Here is a 26,667-nt window from a genome sequence, read left to right on the forward strand (position 1 = left end):
GCCCTTTGCAGCTATACGCAGTGTGAACCCGAAGGCGCGCTTCTTCACGACGATGGACGCCCTGTGTGGATACTGGCAGATAGAGCTTGCCGAAGAAGACCGACCACTCACAACTTTCATCACCCCGCATGGACGTTACAGTTATTGCCGTGGCCCCATGGGATTCGCCGCTACAGGAGACGCTTTCTGTCTTCGAGGTGATATGGCTCTACAAGGTCTGGCAAACTGTGTGAAAGTGGTCGACGACATACTCGTGTACGACGAGGATTATATGGATCACCTCTGCCGTATCTACGAGGTACTCAACAGGTGCCGGAAGCACTGCATTACCCTAAATGCCGACAAGTTTGTTCTGGCCAGCTCTTCAGTTGACTTTTGTGGGTACACCCTCTCAGGGAATGGTATCGCAGCTGACCCGGAAAAGGTCCGCGCCATCACGGATTTTCCCACCCCTGCTAACCTGACCGACTTGAGGTCCTTCATCGGTCTCGTCAACCAGTTAGCAGAGTTTTCGTCGGACATCTCCGCAGCTGCTCAACCACTTCGCCCCCTGATGAGCCCCAAGAGGACATTCCTGTGGACCCCCGACCACGACAAGGCCTTCCAGCAAGTGAAACAGGCCCTGTCTCGTCCACCTGTCCTCGCCACGTTTGACCCAGCCTTGCCGACAGTTCTGCAGACAGATGCCTCACGCCTGTATGGCGTGGGATACGCCCTACTGCAGGATCATGGTGGAGGGCAGTTCCGGCTCGTCCAGTGTGGCTCGCGTTTCCTCTCTGACACTGAGACGCGCTACGCCACTATTGAGTTGGAGCTGTTGGCTGTGGTTTGGGCGATGTCCAAGTGCAGGTTTTACCTCATAGGCCTGCAACACTTTCACCTAGTGACCGACCATCGCCCGCTTGTCCCGATCCTCAACCACTACACGCTGGACGCCGTTGAGAACCCTCGCCTCCAGCGTCTGAAAGAGAAGCTCTCGGCGTACATCTTCACAGCAGTGTGGCGTGCTGGTAAGGAGCTCTGCATCCCTGATGCCTTATCCCGCTCTCCTGTCAGCCGCCCTACTCCAGAAGACCATGTGCTCGACGCCGACCTCGCTCTTTCCGTCAGGACTGTGGTCACTCTCCATGCCGTCCAATCCCTTCGTTCGGACCTGTCACCAGATGACGACAAGGCAATGGAGGAACTTCGAACAGCGGCCCGAGATGACCCTTCCTACGTCCGACTTGTCGAGTGTGTGAGGAATGGATTTCCTAGCAACCGCTACGATCTTCACAACACCCTGCTCCCGTATTGGAAACTCTGCGATGAACTCTACTGCGACGGAGACCTTGTTCTGTACGGAGCACGTGTAGTTGTCCCTGCTGCATCACGTCCCCACGCCTTGGCTCGCCTTCACGACAGTCACCGTGGAGCTGAGGCCACCAAACGACGTGTACGACAGACTGTGTTCTGGCCCGGCATCAACTCCGACATCTCCAATGTTGTCCGTGCGTGTGAGCCCTGCCAAGTATTACAACCCAGCCAGCAGCAGGAACCCTTCATGAGTGACGACAACCCCACCCGCCCCTTTGAGTCTGTGTCGGCCGACTTTTTCTCTGTGTCAGGAAAGTCCTTCCTTGTTATCGTCGACCGTCTCTCTGGTTGGCCGGTTGTCATCAAGTGCGGTAATGACACGACGTCTGCCGCCACCATCAGCAAGTTCCGCCACTACTTCCGTGACGTGGGCGTTCCTGTACGCCTGCGAACCGACGGAGGGCCTCAGTTCACAAGCCGGGACTTTGCTGTGTTCCTTGACCGATGGGGAGTCCGGCATGTGTTGTCATCGCCCCATTACCCGCAGTCCAACGGCCACGCTGAGGCTGCTGTCAAATCCCTGAAGCACCTCATCCTTAAGGTGGCCCCTTCTGGGAACATTGACTGCGAGGCCTTCGACCGGGGTCTTCTTGAACTCCGCAACACACCGAACTACACCGGACGCTCCCCTGCCCAGGTTTTGTATGAACGCCTCCTTCGTTCTTGTGTCCCTGCTCACCCTCAATCCTTCTCCAAGGAGTGGCAGGCCAAGACAGAGGATTGTGATCGCCGAGCCGCCGAACGCGTTCAGGACGTCGTCGCCCGCTACAACGACCACGCCCGTTCTCTCCCCAGGTTGAGTGTCGGCACCCAAGTCCGTGTACAGGACCCGACCTCCCTACGTTGGGACAAAGCAGGCGTAGTTATGGGTCTCGGTAGGTCACGGGACTACCAGGTGCGGTTACCCAGTGGTCGTGTGTGGTGGAGGAACCGCCGTTTTCTCCGCCCCTTAACAATGCCTTCTGCTGGCCCCGCCACCAGTGTTGAGTCCCATACCCTTCCCAGTGATGAAGTCCCTCGACGCTCTGAACGGATCCAAAAAAAAAGGTTCACTCAAGACTTTGCTATGAGCGTATAGGGGGGAGGGAGGTGTATGTATATTATGTATGCTGGATTATATATTATGTATGTATATTATGTATGTGCTCCATTTATGTATTATTTATTCAGCCTAGCTAGCAGCGTGTGGCAATGTAATTACCATATCCCACATGCTTAATTAATGTGCCTGGTGACGTATGGAAGCTGCTAATGTCTCACTTGCCATACGTCGTCTATAGCAGTTGACAAGCAGCCAGGTTGAGGAGAGCACTACTCCCCTCGTGTACATATCTCTTATCCAGTAAATCGAACCTACAAATCTATACAGGTGTTTATGTTCTCTCCTGTATATTGAACTTATTATCCAGAACCTAACAATAACAACCACGAGCATGATTATAACAACCACGACCGTGGTTATAACAACCACGACAATGATTATAAAAACCACGACAATGATTATAGCACCCACGACCATGATTATAACAACTACGACCATGATCATAACCACGACCATGATTATAACAACCACGACTATGATTGTAGCAACCACGACCATGATTATAACAACCACGTCCATGATTATAATGTTACGAGTTGGGGATTTAGAATATAGTTAAAAGTCTACCCAGATCCCAACAGGCAACAACAATAAAAAAACATAGACAATCGGACTATAAAAGGGTAGACAAAGGATGCGAGTTTTGTTGTGTATAATAAAGTACCATAAATTCCTTAACAAAATATTCAGCTTTCTATAATTTACCCTTAACCATACTTAACCTAAACATTAACAGTATATACATATTTATACAACATACAATAATTTGAAGCAAGGTGGACGCGGGGAGGCAATATAAGATTACAAATACTTAAGTGCAGAGCTGAGATGGCTGACGAGCAAGGCTGAGTATTGTAGAAGACGGTAGGTAGTCACTGTGCCGTAGGTTTCCAGGATAGGTGATCCTGTGGTCACTTCCCAGAGTGAACTGAACTCTCATCGAACTGGAGCTGACGAAGAAGACTTGTAGGAGGTGACGCAACAACCAGGATATGGAGAAGGAAAACCCCGGAGTGGTAACTAAGACTAGTCATACTCGTGTTTCGTCCCTAGATGGCGTTGCTCGTGGTGTTGGGTAGGTAGATCAGGACAATAGATGGCGTGGTTCGTAGTGCTGGGTAGGTAGATCATGACAATTGGTGGCGGGGTTCTTAACAACAGTAAGTGACGTATCATGACATCGTCTTTGGGGACACCCTGAGTCTCCAACTGCTACTGATATCAGATGATTTTGATTCCCAAGTATCAGAGAATTTGATGTTTGTAATGAAATTGTTATCAGTTTTATATTTTAGAAAGTAATTTATATCCTGAAAGGATATATCAGTCTTCTTATCTCCAAGATCTGATGGCGAGATCTCAGTATCTCTCTGTTATAAGCTCCGCCCACAATGTAGTGCCAGTCTGAGTACTTGACATCAGTTTAATTCTTGCCTTTGAAAGCTGACTAGTTTAAAATGTTGATCTTAGAAACCTTATATGAGCTCATAACCAGATTTTCATAAGCCAATGTGTACAGCAACTGATTTAAATGAATATTTATGTAAAGTTGTGAAGATGCCACCTTCTACGTGTCTAAGTGCCAGTTACCGTAGTATATAGATATGTGTGCACGAGGGAGCGCGTCACTTCTTAACGCTCCCTCATCCTATCTCAGGTATGTGACGAGTGCCTCATGCCCGCCTTATTTAGTGAATTTAGCTCGGTTGAACTTTGCTGAATATCATTGTTCATGTTTTGACACAGTGAAATTCTCATGTGCCAAGTAAGAATTAACGTAACTTAAACATTGTCTGTGTCGATGCCATGCCAGACACACGATCATTTGTAATTGAGTTTAGACCTTTTTTTTTTTTTACACTCCCTCATCGTATCTCAGGCACAGTGTGTGTGTAGCTGATACCCGCAGCTACCATGGATCCTTAGCTGTCTACCAGCGAGATGTCCAAAGGAGGATGTTTCTAATTCAGCAAAATTAGATTCAGAGGGTGACGCACCGGAAATTACACCAGGGAAAATGAGCTCTCTTAGCCCCCGCGACAGAGCTAAGCTAATAACGCGCTTCATTTTTTGGGTAAACACCAGTGAATGAGCCTGGTGTATTAATCTTGATTATATGTGCAAAGTAGTGTTGTTGTACATAATTGTGGATAATTAGCTGAGATTTAATTGCCCCAGTTGAGTATGGAAACCATAAATATTGCTACTACCAGTATTAAAGTTTGTTATGTGTTGTCAGTAAACCATCAATGTGTACTCCCAACTGAGATCTAGTACATGTTCCATGTTGTTCATTCAGAAATAACATGATGTTATAACTAATGTATTAGTATCTGTGCTGTTAGTAAGTGTGTAAAATGACCATCTCTATTGTCCAAAAAATATTTTAATACCCTTAAAAAGGTAAAGGATGTTGAATGTTAATAAAAAATCTATTTTGTTACTCATAAAGTAGGACCTAGTGGTCCGTTTTTTGTCTGAGTGTTACAGAAAAGAAAACAGTGATTGAACCTATGTTTGTTGTTGTGGATAAAGGTTCAAATTGTCATCTTATTCACATTTGATCGAAATAAATATTGATTTAGTATAACTTGAGTATCACCGCTCCTTCCCTTATAACATTTGCTTCTCAGAAAATAAACGCTGGAACCCTCGTGCCTAAACGCTCGTCTACCTCACTACCTAGCACTGTTAATGATACCAGTTATATTCTAATAAAAGCCTGGGTGGTGGCAGTCTACCGTAAAGGTAAAATAATAATACTAATAGTGTTGTTAAAGAGTGACATGGTTTTCCCAGGTTAATCCATTGAATGGAATGCAACTAAGCACTGATAAATACTAACAGAATAAGAGGAAAATATAAGAAACAAATAAAAAAAATGAAATAAATAAAAAATAGCTTAGAAAAGAATTAGTAGAAAAGTATAGAAAATAAAATAATATAACTAAGAAAATTAAAGAAGGTTATATAGGACATAGAACAACTTAAAAACAATTAACTAAAGAAATAAAAGAAAGTTTATATAGAAGTTGTAATATATACTAACAGAAAAGACAAAGAAAACACCCAAAAAAAGTATAAAGAAAAGATATGTATTATTAGTAAGATAATAAAAAAGAAAAAACAAAAAAACATAACTTTTCCCCCCTTACAATATGGGCCATTGTTAGATTAAGGTGGGGAAAGGATGGAAGGCATGCTGGGGCTCAAGGCACAGCCAGACATGAGGGATAGAGAAGTCACAACATATAGTCGTGGGAGGAAAGGTTGGAAAAGAAGTTTAATGAGTTAAACAGAGGGGGGACGATACCCCTTGTTTTACATATTACAGAGTTTGTTAGCTAACTAAGCTAACATAGGATTTAGGATGAGGTTGCACAATGGTTACTATGGTAGACAATAACTAGTTAGATTTTACAATTTCATGTTTATTAAAATCTTATACTGTATTACCTTATGGACTTACTGGATTGTGATTTGTTAAATGTGAACATATATCATCTAAGTTTTAATCTAAGGTGGATCACTGTGGCAGACATAGGCGGATTGGGTTGCTGTAGTGCATGCAAACTCCATGGCCACAAGGTGTGGGGTCGCCCTCCATTGATGTCTTCCCCGCGTAGGTGGTCTGGGCTGCGAGGGTCGTCCAGGAGCTTAATCCCAAACCTTCTTCTCAAGGCAAAGGAACCTGACATTGAGGGCCTCTGTTTTTTTCACAGGTGGATGGTGTCCACTGTCTCCAGGTAGGGTGGCGCTTGGCCACTGGTGTGCCCATCAGTCTCACCGTCGTAGCCATGAACGGCAGAGATATGGTCATTGTAGTGCTTTATTTACCCATTACACATGTCTCACCGTGCTTAATAATATTAACTATCTTCATGACATTATTATTGTTATCAGTGATTGTGGAATTCACGATGTTATGCTCCACCTACACACAGCCTGTTACTAGACTAACCCCCACCTCCTCTACTCCCGCCCCCCCCCCTTCCACACACTACAGTGGGCGACATCTGTTGGCCGACCATAGCATTTCCCCCAGCTGTTTCGAAACTTCAGACTCGAGGCTATTCGAAACCTCACTGTGGCTAGGTAATGGACACGCCTTTTGTGCACGATAGTACCTGTATCTAGAGGACGAAGACGTGAACAATACCAGCCAGTTCGACTTCTGCCAGTACCAGTACATCCAACACCATTGCCAAGGCCTACGATCAGATCGCCAACTCCATGACTGGTCACCTGCAGTGAAACGTAGTACTGAAGGACGTCAGCAAGGAGTTTGACAATGTTTGGCACGCGGGTCTGCAGCGTAAGATCATACAACTAGGGCTGCCCGAAAACCTGACGCGCCTGCTGTGCAACTTCATTACGTACTGCAGAGCCAAAATCAAGATGCAAGAACGTTGTGGAGAAGAATTCTCATTTTCGAGCGGCGTGGCATAGGGTTCTTGTCTCTCACCAAACCTTTACACGCTCAACACTGCTCACCTGCCACCCCTAATCGTCGGCAGCGAGTACGTCATATATGACCATGATGTAACACAGATAGTCACCTGCTCAAGAAGGTCCACGACAAGGATGGCGCGAATCACTGCTCGGGCAATCGAGGATATCATGGAGTATGAAAATAAATAGAAAATAAAAACAAACAAAACGAAGTTCGAGGTCATACTCACACCAAATCCAAGCCGGCGTCATTGAGTACTCTAAACAAGGCAGGTTGCTCGGCCTCATCATCTCCTGGATAGGCATAATTTCCAATGTGAAGGACAGACTAAAGAAAGCCAAAGTCGCTGTCGCCAAATTAACACGTTTTAAACTGATACCTGAGAAGATACAAGTCCACCTGTACAAGGTGCTGGTGAGGCGTGTGTTGGAGTACCCACATATACCACTCCATCATACTCGGGAAGACCAGACTAGAACAACTGCAGAGGTTCCAAATCAAGTATCTGAGTTCATCCAGTATATTTTAATTTTCTTACCAATTGCAGCCATACTCTGTGCTGTTGTAATCTTTATTGGTGGATTACATAAGGCCTATTAATAGCGTGAAAACCCATTTGAAGATACTGTAATGTTCCATAACTTGCATTAAACAACATCATACGTTCACGAGTTCCAACTCCGTGACTAGCCTCCCCTCCCCCCCGCCTCTACCCACCCAACTATTAAATCTCATAATTTGAGCATCGTGGGTTACCACACCTGAACACACTCCCCCTCCACCATCCCCCACTCCTCCCTCCCCCACCTCTTCTCTTCATCCCTCCCCCAAGACTAACGTCAATCGAACATTCCATCCCATCACATTACCTTCCCCTTCATCCCCCAACCCCCCTCCGCCTATTCTACCCATGGCGACGAATTGGACTACTGTAATGAACACTCACAGAACCGACGACATGGTACCTCCCCCTTGTATTTAGAGTTACCGGTAGTGTTGTGACATCACCGAGTATGAACTTATTTAAGACCAGATTTGACCATCACTGGCGTAAGTTTAGATACATTCTGGAACCAGTGAATATTCTTTGAAAAAAAAAATTTTAAATTAATTATTTATAGGAGATAAGTATGTCATAGCTGAAAATTGCCAAAGAAATATGTAAAGCAGTGGAAAACCATATATTTTGATTATCGGCGAGGTTAACTACCTATAAACAATTAATATTTGACGATTGGCAAAAGTCCTGGGAAAATGAACCAACAAGTCATAAGCTAAAAATAATCAAATCATCAGTTTATCCTTGGTTACCATCAAAACAATCCTCTCGACATCACGAAACTATTCTGAATGGTCTTAGAATTGGGCATACGCGATTGACGCATGGCCAACTCATGTCTTCCTCTAATGGTGCCCCACCTATATGCTCCAACTGCCGAACACAAATAACAGTCCAACATATTCTCATTGAATGCCCTATTTATAATCGGTATCGAACAATGTGCTTCACTAACCCTACAATGTAAGATATTTTAGCAGAGACCCCAAAATTTTCCCTAAGTTCAGTTTTGACCTTTTTGAAATACTGTAATCTCCTCCAAACAATATAACACTAAATTATAGAAACACAAATATATGTTAACTAATCCCTCTGGCCAGCCCTAGGAGAGACTCAAATGGGTGTCAGTGGTCTGGTTAAACTAAATCTTGATGATGATGATGATTATCGGCGAATGTTCACTCTACAGTCGCAGGGGTGGTGGTGGAGGTTTGGGGGTGGGGGGGGAGGGGAATGATCCACTTGCAGTTCACTATGAATACATGAAATAGGAAGGGTTTCTTGGGCAGTTGATCCTAAAAGATTTACCAAAACGTTATGTCAGAGTAATAATACTTAACCTAGGTGTTACTAATACCATTAATTTACTCTAGTATATAAAAGCCTGCATCAGTTACCACAACATAATATTACTCTGCCATTTCAGATATGCCTGCAGGACGAGCAAATTCGTCGGCAGTGATTGCTGAGCGAGGCCAAATCATCGGGATGTGGAGAGCCGGGCAACTGTGCCGAACATTGCTCTCGAAGTGGGGAGAAGCACCAAGACGATTAGGAGGTGGATCCGCCGGTGGGAGGAAGAGGGCTCAGTGGAGACGAAACCTCGAAGCGGGAGGCCACGAGTAACGTCGGCAAGGATGGACGCCATGATCGTGGCAGCTGCAACGGCATATCCAATGCGAACATCAGTGGAGCATACAAGAAATCTGGGCCTCAACTGCCATCACATGACGACGAGACCGACTTCATGAAGCCGGGATCGACTGCCATATTCCAGCTCACAAAGGGTGGCTAACACCTACTCACAAGGAGTGTCGACACGGCTTTGCATTGGAACACCTTCCACATAGAGAAGAATACTGGAGAACCATTATATTTACCGATGAAACGGTGTTCAGTTCAGTGGGAGCCGAAGCAAGGCAGTGCTGGCGGCCCCCCAACACACGCTACCATGAGAAACACATTCAACGTCGCGCAGTGAGTGGTAGGGTGTCAGTGTCATTCTGGGGGGTGGATGTGGGCACATGGGCCAGGTGAACTGGTCAAGATCAATGGCCGTTTCACTGGTGAGCAGTATGTAGACTTCCTGGAGCAAGTGCTAATTCCTACAGTCCGGGCTATGGCAGTTCCAGCCCCCCACACTATCAGGCTGGTTCATGACAACAGTCCTATTCATACTAGCAACATAGTGAAGGACTACCTCCAGGATCACCCTGAAATTGAGGTCATCGACTGGATAACATTAGGATATGATATTAATCCGATTGAACATATTTGGGCCATGATGAAACGTAATTAGGATATTGGGGAGCAGCGAACCTGTGCAGCAATAGAGGCTAAAGCTTACGACGTGTGGGAGAGCATACGTTGACGACCAGGGGTGTGCCTGAAGCTGGTCGACTCCATCCCTAATCGCCTTGATGAAGTCCTGAATGCAATGGGTGGCTGGACCAAATACTAAGATGTGTGTATTGGTGTATTGTTTGCATTTTAGTGTTGTTTGTAAATACAATTAATATATATTAACTCACCTACAGTGTTGTCTTAAATCCATGTCCTTAATGACGTCTTAAACTATATCACATGAAAATTCATAACAAAGTAACTTAACAGCCACAAATTATGTATTGTGTGGTATACAATGATCTGTACGACACGTCGTGGAATGTGTTCTCTTATAGCACAATATAAATATATAGTTACAATTGCTACCATCATTGAAATGCTCATGACGTTCAGCACACAATATTAACTGTAACTGAGAACACTCCAAAATATATGAAGCTTGCATATTGTGGTGGGGTGCTTAAACACTGGAACTTGGAAGAATTGGAACTAGATTAAGTCTAAATACTATTTTACAATACTGATAACTTTTTCACTCCACTCTTTTTTACATAAGTATATAATTATATAATTTTCATCTTACCACAAATATTTATTAAGCAAAGAATGGGTGGAATATAAACAAATATTACCATAATCTCTTTGTCGGAATAACAACAAAATTGTGACGTGGTCGCTGAGTAAAACTAGCTGACCAAGGCCCTTCACCCTCATCTTTGCATATTTCACTTTTATCCTGAATATATTCCATTCTTGAAAGTATCATTGTGACCTGAGCGGCAATAAGCACCCAGGGCACTGCACCTGTTCCATGAATTCGTAACCACAAAGAAACAACTGTAAGACAAAACATAGTTAAAAAGGCAGCATGAAATTATGGTGGTATAAATAATAAATAAACCTGCATCTCATCCAGCACCCACCTCCTCTATCCCCCCCCCCACAGACACTACAGTGGGCGACATCTGTTGGCCGACCATAGCATTTCCCCCAGCTGTTTCGAAACTTCACACTCAAGGCTATTCGAAACCTCTCTGTGGCTGGGTAGTGGACACGACTTTTGTGCACGATCGTACCTCTAGCAGTGATATTGGTAGAAAGATTTCGACTTTGTTTGGAGGCTTCCCTGCTTTTGGTATGGGGCTGATAAGGGACAATTTTGAACATCTTAGGGAAGTATCCAGAGGCAAGGCAGGCATTGCATATTTATGAGCAAGCCATTCTATCATGTTGTCAGGGAGTTGGGCCAGGATCTTCTTGTTAATATGGCTTTGCCCAGGTGATTTGTTTCTAACCCATTTAAGACGGCTGACACATCTGCACTAACCATGCGCTCCATCAGGTATCTTTCGTTCACCAGTCTAGTGAAGTCAGTCCGTACGAGCGGCTGGAGCGGGTGTTAATGGTCCAGCAACTGACCTAAAATATCCTCCTCAAACTCCCTGTCGAAGCCCTCGTTCTCCTGTTCACTAATGGTAAAGATCTTCCGTAAATATCGCCGATGCAATTGTTCTTGGTTTTCCTCGAATATTTCCATGTTGTTTTGGTCGAGCAGGTAAGGGACCGTGCTAGAGGTGGAACCCATCAGTCGCTTGATCCCTTTCCAGAAGGTAGCAGAATAGCGGTAATTGTTGGCTGCCTCCCACACCATGGCGGCCCACTTTTGTTCATTTAGACGTTTGCTCTCCTGCTGGACGTCCGTCTGTAGCTCTCGGTACCGATCTCTCAGCTCTTGCGTCCACCCGCGGATACTGGCGAGCTGTCTCACGTGATCGTACTGGACACTGAGCTGCCTCAGCTGGTGACTAGTGTAAGGGTGGGGAATGGTCCTGTGAGTGGTGGTCGGGATGTTGTTATCCATCTCCGTCTTCACATCCGTGTACCATTGTTCGACCGCGTCGTCGATGCCATTGGGGCTGGCTTCTTCCAGGTTCCTCCGCTGCTTGAGACTGAGAGACTCCTTGAAGGAGTCCCAGTCTGCCTGTTTGAGGTTTGATCTGATGGTAGCGGGGATTATAAGGGGATTGGATGAGAGCGTCACGACGACTTGCAGGTGGTCGCTGGTACTGATGGGTCCGGCAGTAACATGTCTGTTCAAGACGGCCTCGTTGTTAGACAGGATTATGTCGAGTGTTGTGGCGCTGGCACATCTGATCCATGTCGGGAAATTTGGCCCGAGGTGTTGCAGTTTTCCCCTTCTGATGTGGTAATACAGCGCCACACCGACATTGTTCTCATTAACGTATCCGAGTATGGCGTGACGCGCATTTAAATCCCCGATGATGTATGTTGGTTTTCTGTGGAGTAGCAACTGGCTGAGGTCTTGTTCGGGTAAATAAGGACATCTGGGAGGTAGGTACATTGTGCTTACGATAACAAGTCCCCTAATTGTCACCACCTACACTCCTAGAACTGAATCCTCGAAGTCTAGCTTCACTCTGTGACTCAGCCGTGACCCTGATGCCCACAGCGACACCATCGTTCAGCTCACCCGTCATGTTCCTCTGGGCATAGCCAAAAATTTTCAGCTTGCTTTCGTCCTTTATGTTGGTACTGTTTAACAGAATTATGTCTGGGTCTAATTTATAGTATAAGTTAGACTGTTCATTACGTCTGTTAAGGGACTAGTGTAGGACATTATGTTGGACAATTTTCATCCTGCTAATGACTGCCATTTCGGAGCTGTAGCTTGGGGCGTCGCTTGAAGTGTTTGCTCGGCTTCTGCGATTTCTAGAGGACCGGAACATATTGGCGGAACCTTCGAACATCTACTTGTCAATTAATGGCGAGCCCTCGAACTTCTCGTCACTCGTGTACAGGAAGATGTTCAGGTCCTGGGCCTGCGTGTCGAAGTAATCTACTGACGCTGCAGCTCGAGGGTTTAGTTCCTTTGTGGAATAAGTCGTCATCATCTGGTCACAACCATTAACTGTGATTGCAGTCCGATGGTCACCGTCGTCGCTGGGACTACATGTCCTGGGGTCACTGAGATTTTCAGTGTCGCTGGAGCTGTGATCCTATGGGGACTGACTGGCCACGTCGGGGCTAGTGTTATACTGACTTTTGGCTATGTCAGTGAAGTCATGGTCCATTTCTGGCCTGGATTGAGGTCGTCGATAAGTCGTTGAGTGGGTTACTGCCTTCAGGATTTCTTTTGAAGGACCTCGTCGTTTATTTCAACAGATGCAATGTTGTTCCTGGTTTGTGTCTCGTTGAGGTGTTTCGAGAATGAACCTGGATGAACCATATTCATGTGATGGGCATGCAGGTAAGACAAGCATATAGTGGTGGCTTTGCCTGTGACCATAACACCCAACACTAATATTGTCACTGCCACTATTGAATAATTCCCTTCTCTCAGCAGTGCTTCAATTCCTAGGTTCATTAACCAGACTTACATTCTGAAATGACAACATTGGTTAACAGACCAGAATCATGTAGAATATCCCTTGCTACTTCCAACAGGCAGTTGAAGAGCACATTTAATATACAGGTAATTACAACCTCAGATTACATCCAAGGAAACTTTCCATTAAATCATGTAATTAGGGTTCAAAGCAGCACAAGCTTAAAACAACCTATACTTATTTTATATAGAATAAAGAAGAGTACAGACAATAATACTGCATGGTCCTGTGACCCAGCTAATTTAATTCCTTATCTATCGTAATTCCATAATATAGCTCTCCATCAGTTCTCAAAAGTATAACCTAATATTCACCTTTAATATTGGTGAGTAAATTAATTCTGTTATACCGAGGCATAATTTATTTTTAGAATTTTTGTGAACTAGGTGTTTTGGTGATTTTCTATTCCAAGCAGCAGTTAATTTGGCAAGTTTGGGGAGATTTTCATGAATATATTTACGTATTTCCTATGTAAGACTTTTCTAGAATGTATTGCATCATTTTTTTTATAATATACTTACGTATTGTATGCCTAGATCATTCTAAAACTATACAGGCGTATCTCGTTCCGACCCGCAATACCTGGATGTCACTAGAATGTTATAGGCTTCTGATGAACTGTGGAAATACTAAGGAATTGTAGACTGGTAGAGTACTGACTGAATATATTCGAAGTGAGAAGTCCAGAGGGAAAGACATACCCTGTGAACAGGTTTGTGAAGATTTAGTAATTATTTTATTAATGAGACTACAGTTCACAAGTGTGCTTTTGTGACCTGGTGGAAATCTACCTGCATGTTGTTTTGTCTGTACACTGATACCGATCGTCAAAAAAGTACCGGAGTCTGGCGGTACAGCTAGTGGTGATTCGACGACACTTGTGACATATCTACCTGGCCGCTGGTAACAAGTGGTGGTAGCTGGCAAGTTGCGATAGGGTTTCGCAACACTGGCGTGAGGAGTGGGATAGCCTAGCAGTGAGAGAAGGAGCAACAAACAAGATTGCAAGAAAAGCTACAATCACAACCAGATGAGCAGAAACATGAAAATGTGCAGCTGCAAGTGAAAATTCAGGAACAACTGCACGAACTGAGACGAGAAGAGCAACAACAACTACAGCAGATGCAGGAAGAGATCGACAAGAAAATTCATGAACGGATGAGGCTCTGCAAATGATGGGATGATGCATTGTATATAGGTGCAAGTTGAACTAGGATTGACAAAAGAGAAAGTGAGTGAAAATTTTAAGCAGCCCAAACAAAAAGTGAGTGGTGAGATAACAGAGATACGTAAAGAGCTAAAGAAAGTCAGTAGCAGGATGGAAGTTCTGGAGAATTGTCTAACAGCAGGGTATCAGCCAAGATCTAGTGACCCCTAAGCATACTAAGCACAGTTTGAGTTACTGACTGAACAAAATGGGTGGGATGACAAGCAGTGTGCAGTGCAATTACCCATAAGTCTTAAGGGAGCGGCTATGGAGGTTCTCACCCAGTTGACAGGAGCAAAGGGAAGCAGTTACATAGCTAGATTATTCACTTGTACCCGTAATCGAGGTGAAACATTGCAACAGCTTGCTCAAGACCTGGAAAGTATGGCTCAAAAGGCGTACCCTGGAGCATCACCTGATCTATTAGCCGTTTTGTTGAGGGACCAGTTTGTGGACGCATTGGACAGCACGAAGCTCAAAATTCAGGTGAAGCAGTTCCAACCTGTAACTCTACCGGAAGTTTTGTCTAGAGCCCTGGAGTTTTAATCTTACGTGAGCTCAAGTTTAAAGCAAGAAAGGGTCAAGTGCAAGAAACAGAGAGATGTAAAGGAATCTGAAAGTATTGTGAGAAGACTGGGTACCAAACATGAGGACCGTTGCAAGAAAGGATGTGGGACGTATGGAGAGGATGGACACCCAAAGATTAATTGCCCACAGAATTCCGAGAGAAAGGAAAGAAGAGCAGCCCACTAAGACGAAGAAACTAGAGATGGCTGGTGCTGAGGGGTAACGACCAGCCTGTCTCACCAGAGCTCAACTATTGACAAAATACCGGCGAGTCACTGTAAGCAGTGAAGGTGATATCGATGGCATAAGGTGTCCGTTGGTGGTCGACACAACCTCGGAGCAGACTTTTGTGAGGCCGGACGTGGTTAGTTATCGACAACTACCTGAGACGTCGCATCAGCTGTGCGGGATAACTGGACAATGGGCAGTACTAAGGGGACCAGTGGATATCAACATCAAGCTGAGAGGGGATGAAGTAACCCTACAGGTTTATGTAGCGGATATAGCAGACTCTTGCATCCTGGGTCTGGACTACTTCCTACCTCACAAGTGTCAACTGGACCTTAAAGGAAAGTGGGTACCGCTGAGGGCTGTGAAGCATGCAAGTGCTAAGGTTACAGCTAGGCGGAAAGTAGTTATTCCCCGAAGATCAGAAGTGAGGTTGCCGTGCAAAGTGAACGGTGCCTTCCATACTCACTGGAAGAGGAGGAGCCTGATCGTCAGCAACGTTGTCAGAGAGAGGCACTTCCCAAGCAGTGTAATCTCTCTACAGTGAAGGAGGACCCAGACGTTGCTGTGAAGGCCATGGGGAGTTGCAGCTGGAAGACCAAGACCTGCAACCAGTGGTCAAGTGGATGAGCCAGTGCGGCCAGCATGGGAGACGATATCTGGAACAGGTCCTACAACTGAAAACTACTGGGCTCCGTGGACTGCTCTTCGGCTGAAGGATGGTCACTACAGATGACCTCAACAGATAGTGGCAGACAGTACTTCTCCGGAAGATGAGGTCAGAGATCCTGGGAGAGAAGCACAACAATCCGGCCAGTGGACATCTGGGAGTGAAAAAGACCCTGATTCGCCTGCGGCAAACGTTTTACTGAGTTGGCATGCGTAAGAATGTGGAAGAATGGTGGCGTTCATGAGATGTCTGCTGTACCAAGAAGGGACCAAAGCTATACACACATGCCCCACTGCAGTTGTACCATGCAGGCGCACCAATGGAGAGGGTAGCAGTGGATATTGCGGGACCTCTGCCATTCAGTGCAGATGGGAATATGTACAATAGCTAAAACAACTATCTGCGCATACTTTGTGGGAAACAATATGAGACCATGGACGAAAAATTTTCGTATATGAGGGCTGTCACTAGTCACACGTTAAATTTCAGAGCATATCGACCCCCACCTGCACAGATAGTTGTTTTAGCTACTGTAGTAAATCTGTGCGGCTATGGGTTACTTCACTAAACGGCCAGAAGCACATGCTGTTCCAAATCAGGAAGTCACGACTGTTCTCAGGGTCCTGGTTGACCAGTCCTTTTTTCCGGTTTGGTGTGCCCCACGAGTTGTACTCGGAGCAGGGCAGAAACTTTGAGTCAGCTGTGCTCAGCGAGTGTTATAAACTATTAGGCGTAGGGAAGACTAGTGTCACTCCACTTCTGCAACACTCAGACGGGATGGTGGAAAAGTTTGTTTGGACCGTGGGACAAGAACTGGCTAAGTCCTGTACCGAGGGGCAGATGGAATGGACCAGAAGCTGCCTGCTCTGTTGATGGCGTATCGGTCGACTGCCCACGAATGAACTGGATACACACCGGCAAAACTGATTCTGGGTCACGAACTGCGGCTGCCAGTGGACCTGCTGACAGGAAGACCACCTGATGAAAAACCACTTGAAGAAACCACCAGTTACGTCAATGGCATCCAAAAAATGTTGACCAAGGTCCACCATCAAGTTCGAGGAGCTCTGGAGTTCTCAGGTGGAGTGATGAAGCGCAACCTTGATGTCAAAGCAAGTCATGTTGATTACAAGGACGGTGATAATGTCTGACTGTATAACCATCTGCAGAAGAAGGGTCAGTCACCGAAGTTGCGGAGACGAGGGGAAGGACCATACACTTTAGTGGAACGCCTTTCAGATGTGACCTACCGGATCAGAAGAGGTAGTCCACGTCAATCGTCTGTGTCAGTATCATGGGCCAAAGAGGGTATACCTGGGATGAATCTGAGGAGCAGTCACATACCACGGACAAGGACCAAACCGGAAATCCTGGAAGAAATCAGGGCCATACCAATCCGGAGAACTAAACCGTGGACCAAGAAGAGGAGCACCATTCCCTTTTAGCAGAATTGGATGTGACAAGAGATGGGGGCCACCCTGAAGAAGTAACTGAGGTTGCTGTGCCGAGGAAGGACTCTGAAGATATTCCAGTACATCGGCGACAGCAGCGGAAGAGAAAGATACCTACCAAATTTCAGGATTACTATGTATATAGTGAATAGTTGGGTCGGTACGACCCAAGGATTTGGGAGGGGATAGTGTTATATCGAGGTATGGCTTAGTAAAATAATTTTTGTGAACTAGGTGTTCTTATTATTTTCAATTCCAAGAAGCAGTTATTTTGGCAAGTTTGGGGAGATTTTCTTGTATATATTGATGTATTACCTATGTAAGAATTGTCTAGAATGTATTGCATCATTTTGCTATGATTTACTTACCAATTGTATGCCTAGATCATTCTAGAACTCTCAGGCATATCTGGATCCGACCGGCAATGCCTGGATATCGCTAGAATAGTCTAGAGTCTAGACGTTTCACAAGCTGTATATATAAACACCCACGACCTGCCGAGGGGGTCAGTCGCCTGTTTCTGCTTAGAGTGTGAAGTACAAGCTTAGTGACAGATAAAGATAATTGGTGTATAAGTATTGTGGAATTGTTGAGAGCGATAGAAAATGAAAAGACTAAGGAATTGTACACTGGTAGTGTGCTGACTGTACAGTATACTGTATGTTTGAAGTGAGATGTCCAGTGGGAGAGACATACCCTGTGAACAGTTTTGTGAAAATGCTGTGATTATTAACGATACTACAGTTTACAGGTGTGTTTGTGTGACCTGGTGGAAATCTACCTGCCTGTTGTTTTTTTCCGTACACTGATACTATTACCGATCGTCAGGAAATTGCCGGAAACTGGCGGGACAGATAGTGGTAATTCGATGACACTTGTGATATATCTTCTGCTTCTGTATATACGACCTGGCTGCTGGTAACCAGCGGTGGAAGCTGGTAAGTGGCGAAAGGGGTACATAACAATAACAAAATATAGGATACACAATGAATGAATACACCTTTCGTATCTCATTTACTTAATAGAAAATTGCTCATGCAACGGAGACTGATACAAAACTAATACACAGTACACATCTTAATATTTTTTATTTTGTGTAAATTCATAGACATATGTAACACCCCCCTTCCCAAAAGAGGCATGAGTCATCTCTCAGGTTCACTCATCACTAACTGGAATGTGACACAAGGTGTGTGCCACAATATTAAATTTACCCCTGATATGCATAATAATTAAATCACAATCTTGTAACATAAGGCTCCGGTGGGTAAGATGTTGAATCCCAATCCTCATCTTATGCAAAAATACCAAAGGATTATGATCTGTAAACACTAGAACCGGGGTTCCAGAACCCCACAAATAAACATCAAAATAGTTTAGACTCAAAATCATAGCAAGAGGTTCCTTTTCAACAGTCTATAGTCTTGTGGAATGACAAGAACTTCTTTGAAATATAACATAATATATGATCAATACCCTGCTTCTCTTGCATCAAGAACCACCCACTCCAACATCACTTGCATCAGCGCACAACTTAAATGGTTTATCATAATTTGGAGTTGACAGAATTGGGACATTAATCATTTATTTCTTAATCTACATAATTCAGATCACTGATCTTTTTCTTAACCACCCATGGACCACTAAACCTTCCCTTCAATGGATTTCCTTGCAATGGTAACAACACTAACACCTTCTCACTAGGCTGGTCATACCACACCTTCATGTGACTGAGATCTTTTTCAAATTCTTAGAACCTATTTCCCTGGCTTTCATCAATCTGTTCTTAAAATCAGACATATATTTTAGCAAAGTAGGGGGTCCTTACTTCCAAGCCATTTTTCCTCTAACACACTGAGAGGCCCCCTCACATCATGGCCATATACTAACTCAAATGGGCTGAAATCTGTTGACTCCTGTACAGCATTCATTAGAGGAAAAAGAGCCAAAGGCGCACCCTCATCCCAATAAATTCCCAACTCCTTACAATACATTCATAGTGTGTTCTTAAGTGTTTGGTGAAACCTCTCTAAGCAACCCGGTGACTGTGGATGATAGGCATTCGACATCTTCTGATTAATATGCAAGTCTCTTAAAATGTTCTTAAACATACCATATGTGAAATTACTTCCCTGATCTGACTGAATAATCTCAGGCTGTCTTACCCATGAGAAATATTTGACTTACTAATTATCTTAAAATATTCTTACTGTGAATACTCCTCAAAGTTATAGCTTTTGGGAAACGCATAGATGAACATATGATGGTTAACAGTTATTGATTTCCTCCCCGTGTCTTTGGCAAAGGAAAGGTCCTCTACAGTCTATTATAATGTTTCTAAAGGGTTTGCAAAAATCTGGAATGGGTTTCAGTGGTACAGGTTGAATGATTCGATTTGGCTTACCTACTTTTTGACACACAGGGCAGGTTCTACAAAATGCTGCCATATCTTTTTTCAAACCAAGCCAATGAAAATGCATCGGCAAGCTGCTTGTGGTTTTCCTAACACCTGAGTGTCCTGCCAAACTACAATCATTGGATAAAGTTATTATATCGGTATTTTTGCGTTAGTGCACACAACTTTTCTACCCCAAATCTATTTTCATATTCGAATAAGACATATAATTTTAAGATAATTTTCTTCTATTATATTACCGTCGCAAGCGTATAATAACGGAGATAGCGCATGCCAGATTTTTCTCTATTTTGTTCCATTAATCTTTCGCCATTATCGCCTACCTGACCTCCCACTCTGCGTGTTTCCTTCATAAATCGTCACACTCATGCGTTACCGTACACGTCACGCGGCCAATCAAAAGCGTTTTTTCCCACCAATTAAAATGATTTGGGATTTAATTCGCGGTATTTTTTACCCAATCAGATTCGATTAATATTTTGGGTCACTCATATTTCGAAATTCAAATTCATTTCCGACCATGGAAGTCTACGGTGGGTTTCACTTCAATTATATGGAGTTGATTGCGCGTTTTGGAGAAAAACAAGAACAAGCTATATCATTTTTTAGATCTCATGGTGTTCTCCCGACCCCAGTAAAGTGTCCTAAGTGTAGGAACGAATATAAATATCGTCAGGACCAACAAAGGTGGCATTGTAGTAACTCTTTCCTTATCCCCAAGACAAAGAAGAGAAATTGGTGGTCGTACACCGTCAGTGAATACAAAGGAAAATTTTTAGAAAAGTGCCATTTTCACCTGTACTAATCTCAGAATCGAACGACGAAGCAGAACCAGGCCAATAAGGTAAGAAATAAGTGATTCCATCATATGGTGAGAGTTGTTAGGTCAGTTTAGGTTAGGTTAGGTTATTTTAAGCTAGGTTAGGTTAGGTTATTTTAGGCTAGGTTAGGTTCGGTCAGGTTCGGTTTGTATGCCTGTTTTCTAGTGTTTTTTGTGTATTTTGTATTCGATCCGCCATAATTTTGGGAGCAAAATACGCCCCACCCAAAACCCCCGATAACTAAAAAGCAGGCAATTTCCGAAGAAATCAAGGTCAAAACCAATCGAAATACATAAAAATACATTAGAAAAACATAGTTGTGCACTAATGTAAATTTACCATTATATCTTCCCGGTACTCTTTTGGAAGAACAATTTGCTTCTTCATTTCCCAATGATCTGAAACTGGGACCTCTGGAGGTGTCCACTTCCTCATACACACACTACCTTGGTTGTAATGTCTCACACAGTTATCATCTGGCTTACCACCCCTCTCATCCTCACTCCGGTTTTCTCTCAAACTGTTATCCCCATGCTATGAGTTGATCAATTCACACTTATCAGCAATGCAATCTGGACAAAAATCTACCTCCAATTCTACTTCACCCTTCTTGTCTCCCTCTTCTGCTACTAATTCATCATACTTGTCACCTTCCATGAACAACTCACCTAAATCAAGTCCATCCTTACATGGTTCTTTCTTAGCAATAGACCTAGTGACAGTACACACACAGGAAAATAAGAAAAAAAAATCAACTTCCTCTCTCACTGCATCACATTTAACATTTACATTATCCATGCCATTCTTACATACCACAGTAGTGTCATTCCCATCATAAGTTAAGGGATCTTCCACCATCTTAGGTTCCGGAACCGGCCAGTAGCCTGCTAGATCATTACCCAATAACATATCCATTCCGTCAAACGGTAATTCATCCGTCACCCCAACCTTAACTTTACCAACGACAAGGACGGTTTCAAGGTTCACTACATGTATAGGTATGGTAAATTTTGAGCATAACATTTTCGCTTTCACCTCATCACCTGAACGAGGTGTCTGGCACTATCACATCTTTGTGAAAACTTCTAGGTTTTTCCCAAGACATGGTTAAGTCTGCCGACCTTTGAGTACTTCTACACTAACGTTTAAAGTGACCAACTTTCCCACAGCTATAGCATTTCACTGGTGGTCTCCCTTGTTGACCTACAATCCTACATTATTATTTCCATGCTGTGACTGCTTTGTTCCCCTAGTTACCTGACTCTTGACTGCTCCGTTTAGTATCTGGCAAATTTAGTTTAGTTGTCCCTTCCCATGATACCTTGTTTGTGTGAGATATCCCTTCTGTACATTTTATACGCCATTACAAGCTGCTCCGCTTAGTGCGCTGTCTCCATAAAGTCCTTTATCTGTTTCTTATTTATTTCATATTTCACATCAGGGTGAAATCATCTGCCTTAAATCCTCAAAAGCTTTCTCCTTCTCTGCCTTGCACCACCTATCAAATTTCATTCTACAGTCCCTACCTAACTCCAAGTAAGTCTGATTTTGCAATTTCTTGATATCCCTAAACCCTACTCAATACTCTTATGGATTCATCGGAACCGTATTTAACACAGCCTCTTTCACAGCCTGATAATGATCAACAGACTCTGTCATTTCTAAACAAGCATAAGCCTCAATTGCTTTTCCTACCTATGAGCCGCATCTGAACCGGAATAGCTCAATCACTTTCATCCTAATTCATTAATTTTGCTACTTTTTCAATTTGGATAAAGAAATGTTATGCTTTGGGAACTGGTAACTGGTAACTCTTTGATCTTTTTCTCTGTTTATAAGTTTTACACCCATCTTTGCCTCTACTTCTAATTCTTTAAGTCATATCTTTCTCGGCTTGGATTCTCTCCTTTTCTGCCTCCGCTTAGATTCTCTCTTTCTTTACCTCTCTTTTATATTCAAATTCTTTCCTTAACCTTTCCAGTGCCAAATTTTCACTCATTTGCATCCTACCATCATCGTCAGCCAACCCCTCAGTTTCTTCCTCAATCTTTTTTAACACTCCCAATGAGACTAATTCTCCCATCAACTCTTTCTACATGTCACACTTATTACAAGACCTTAAAGAAATCTCATATAAAGAGGCCAATTCATATAATTCTTTCTTTTAGCATTGATAGAGATAGTGTACATCCTGGGTTTCAGATAATATCTTTACTTTTACATTTTCTGCCGTTTTGCTGTTTACTTAAATATAAAAGTAACCTGATCACACAATGTTCCTGGTTCACAAACCTTGTAATACACTGCACACAAAAACTGTCAATATACACTAACTAGCACTATCACTCTCGGTCCTCAGTCGTACACAGTAAAGAGGCCGCATACTCAAAAACATTTACGGGACTGTATCTCTTTGTTTACCCCGTAACTGGACTTACAGTCTTCGATCGGTATACTCAAAACAAATATTTGGCAGCGAACTCCAAAAGTGAGCCCATAACTTACAGCACCTAAAGAGGTGCTGTAACACTATGAACCCGAATATAGTAGTCGCTATTTCCCGATTGCTCAAAAAATATATATGTTGTAATAATGCTTGTTAGACTTGTTTTATCATAGAATAATGAAAAAAATGTTTTGTGCATCAACATACTAAAATACGATATTACAGTTTGTCTTTTTAGTTCATTTTTTATGATAAGAAGAGGCTTGAGTGGATAAGATAAATCTTGATAAAATCACACAGGAAAAAGGGAAACAATGGAGCACCTTAGCTTTCATTGCCTCTAAAGATGTCTAGAATAAAGACGAAAGCTAAGGAGCTCCATTGTTTCCCTTTTTCCTATGTGATTTTATCAAGATATATATATATATATATATATATATATATATATATATATATATATATATATATATATATATATATATATATATATATATATATATATATATATATATATATATATATATAGGCTTATTTTGGTCAGTGGTTAACCATTATCCTCAAGTATGATGCAACCATAATTCCATCTTCACTAATGACGCTTGAAGTACGCCTAGAAACTATCTCGTGCGTCGATATCAGCTGAGTTCTCCTTCTCTTGTGATTGGTTGATGATTTTGTTAACTGAGCGACGATTGACCAACTAGCTCGTGCACTGCCATCTTTCTACCTTCAGACAAGAGAGTTGAATTTACAAGGTAAACACTAGAGATACGGACTTCTTACGGGACTGTAATTAAATTTTGAGTATGAGAAATTTACAGGACTGTAAGGAGTCTGTAAGTAACGGTACTGTATTTCTGCTACTGTACATAACTGATGAGGTGTTTTGAGTATGCGGCCCCAGTACTCCTCAGTTCATATTACAATGGTAAAAACTCTCTCTTGGATGTGACACAATTTAAAAAATACTCCCGGACACACTCAGCCCCCACATGTCACGACTACTACCGAATAATTCTTTTGCTTCAACTCCTAGGTCCGTTAATCAGACGTATATTCTGAAAAAAAAAACAGCTTTAGTTAACAGACCATAATTATGTAGACAATCTTTGCTACCTCCAGCTGACAGTTGAAGATGACATTTACTATAATATCACTATAAGAATACATTAAGGAAACTATTAATTAAATCGTGTAATCAGGGTTCAAAGCAACATTAGCTTATACCACCTCGTACTCATTGTATTTGCAGTAGACAAGAGTACAGACAATAATACTTCATGATCCTCTGACCCAACTAATTTAATAACTTATGTATCTTAAATCCATAATATGGTTCTCCCTCTGTTCAAAAGAGTATCACCTAATATTCTCCCTTATTACTGGTGAGTAAATTTATACCAAAATATTGGATACACAATGGATGAAATAGATTATGGTCACGTTTCTGGTTTCATAGTTACACCCTGTATTTACCCAGGAGAGAGAGAGAGAGAGAGAGAGCACCAGAATATCAACAACAGTACATCTTTCACAATTAGAATATTGATTCAAAACTTCTTTAGATGAGTAAAAAATATCTTATGATTGCAAAATATTAGAAATTAGAGAGAAATAATATAATTAGCGTCTAATGCAAAAAAAATAAAGTAATTATTATAAAGTACACACACCTTTCATATCACCTTCCTTTCATAGAAAATTACTCTTGCAATGGAGATTGATTCAAAATGAATACACAACACAGTCGATACCCAACTAGTGAGGTATCGTTTGTATATGGAAGTCCTCATATTATAGTCCCACCCAGTAGGTCGAGGGTTCGATTCCCTGCTGGTGAGGTCGTTGATTATATGTTCAAAGTCCGCGTGTTATATGGACTAAAAATGAAGTATATATATATATATATATATATATATATATATATATATATATATATATATATATATATATATATATTTCATTAGCCCAATAAAGCACGCGGACTTCTACATACAATCAACAATTCAACCCGCCAGGATTCGAACCCACGGCTCACGAGCCCGCGACTGTGACTGGGGAACGCTAACTCTGGACCACCAGGATGCTAAAAGCAGTCCTAGACTCTGTTATATTTCACACAAAGCCTGTTCAACGAGTTGAGGTGTTGATTGTATGTAGAAGTCCGCGTGCTTTATTGGGCTAATGAAATATATATGGATCGTCGTGTTTCGAAGCCGGATTTGGTAAAACGTTACTCTGACCACCTAAGTGATATGCGTAGTCCCCATTAGAGGTTCACGGCGCCATAAGCTCGTTGAACAGGCTTTGTGTGAAATATAACAGAGTCTAGGATTGCTTTTAGTATCCTGGTGGTCCAGAGGTAGCGTTCCCCGATCACAGTCATGGGCTCGTGGGCCGTGGGTTCGAATCCTGGCGGGTTGAGGTGTTGATTGTATATATATATATATATATATATATATATAAAACAAAGAAATATGTCTGTGTGTTTGTGTGTCCGCACGAGAATCTCGGAAACTACTTTACCGATCTGTAGTGATGATGGATGTTGTTATATGTATTGATGATGGGTGGTGTTATATGTATTGATGATGGATGGTGTTATACGTAGTGATGATGGATGGTATTATATGTAGTGATGATGGATGGTGTTATATGTATTGATCATCTATAAATATAAAACAAAGAAGTCTGTCTGTCTGTCTGTCTGTTTGTTGACCTTTCTCTGGGATGAAACCCGGGTCCGCTTGCTGGCGAGGCGAGCATGCTTACCATTGCACCCCAGGTCGCCAATAAGATGAAGTTCTGGTGAATTTTCTTGAAGAAAATGAGCCTCACCTGGTGCCTGATCAAGCAAATGCTTATGAACAGATCTTGCAAGCGATACAAGCAGAGCAGGAAGGTATGATCTTTCTCGATGCACCTGGTGGGACAGGAAAAACATTCCTCATCAACCTTCTGTTAGCCAAAGTACACTCGGAAACCATAATCTCTAGCCCACCTGGGTCGGTGCTGGAGGTTAGAACAGTGTCCTTTCTGGATTGGGGGCCCACTCTAACTATCACGAGGCAACACACACACGAACACACACAGTCATAGTATGGCTGTATAGATGACATTATGTATAAATATTGTATATGGCATTTTATACTCTGCATTATCTTCATTATAAATGAATACGAAGAAAAAATACCATAGGTTGTAGTTACGAAAGTATGAATGGAAATAAACACTTCCAAACCACCCAGTGCATCCACACAACGTTTACAGCTCTTGTGTGTGTGTGTGTGTGTGTGTGCCAGACTACTATGCTTCCCATCATTCGCATAACTATATGAAAAATCGTGTTTAATTTAACTACTATATATCCCGGCCTATATGACCAAATTTGAACCTTAAAAAAATCAGCCCAAAATTAGGGGTCGTCTTAAGCACCGGGTATAAAATTCTTACCTCTTAAATATTGTGGTTTAGCGTGTCAAGAGTGGTGATGGAAAACATAGTAAACCTCACAAGGTCCTACCACTGATTATTTTATACTGAAACATACGATTGGGAAGCAGGATTAAAAATAAGATTACTGGTATATTAAAATAATAAAAAAGTATTATAAACCTGTCTAACATACCGTAAAAGAA

The sequence above is a fragment of the Homarus americanus genome, unplaced genomic scaffold, assembly GCF_018991925.1.
Source record: "Homarus americanus isolate GMGI-L3 unplaced genomic scaffold, GMGI_Hamer_2.0 scaffold57980, whole genome shotgun sequence".
Lineage (NCBI taxonomy): Eukaryota > Metazoa > Arthropoda > Malacostraca > Decapoda > Nephropidae > Homarus > Homarus americanus.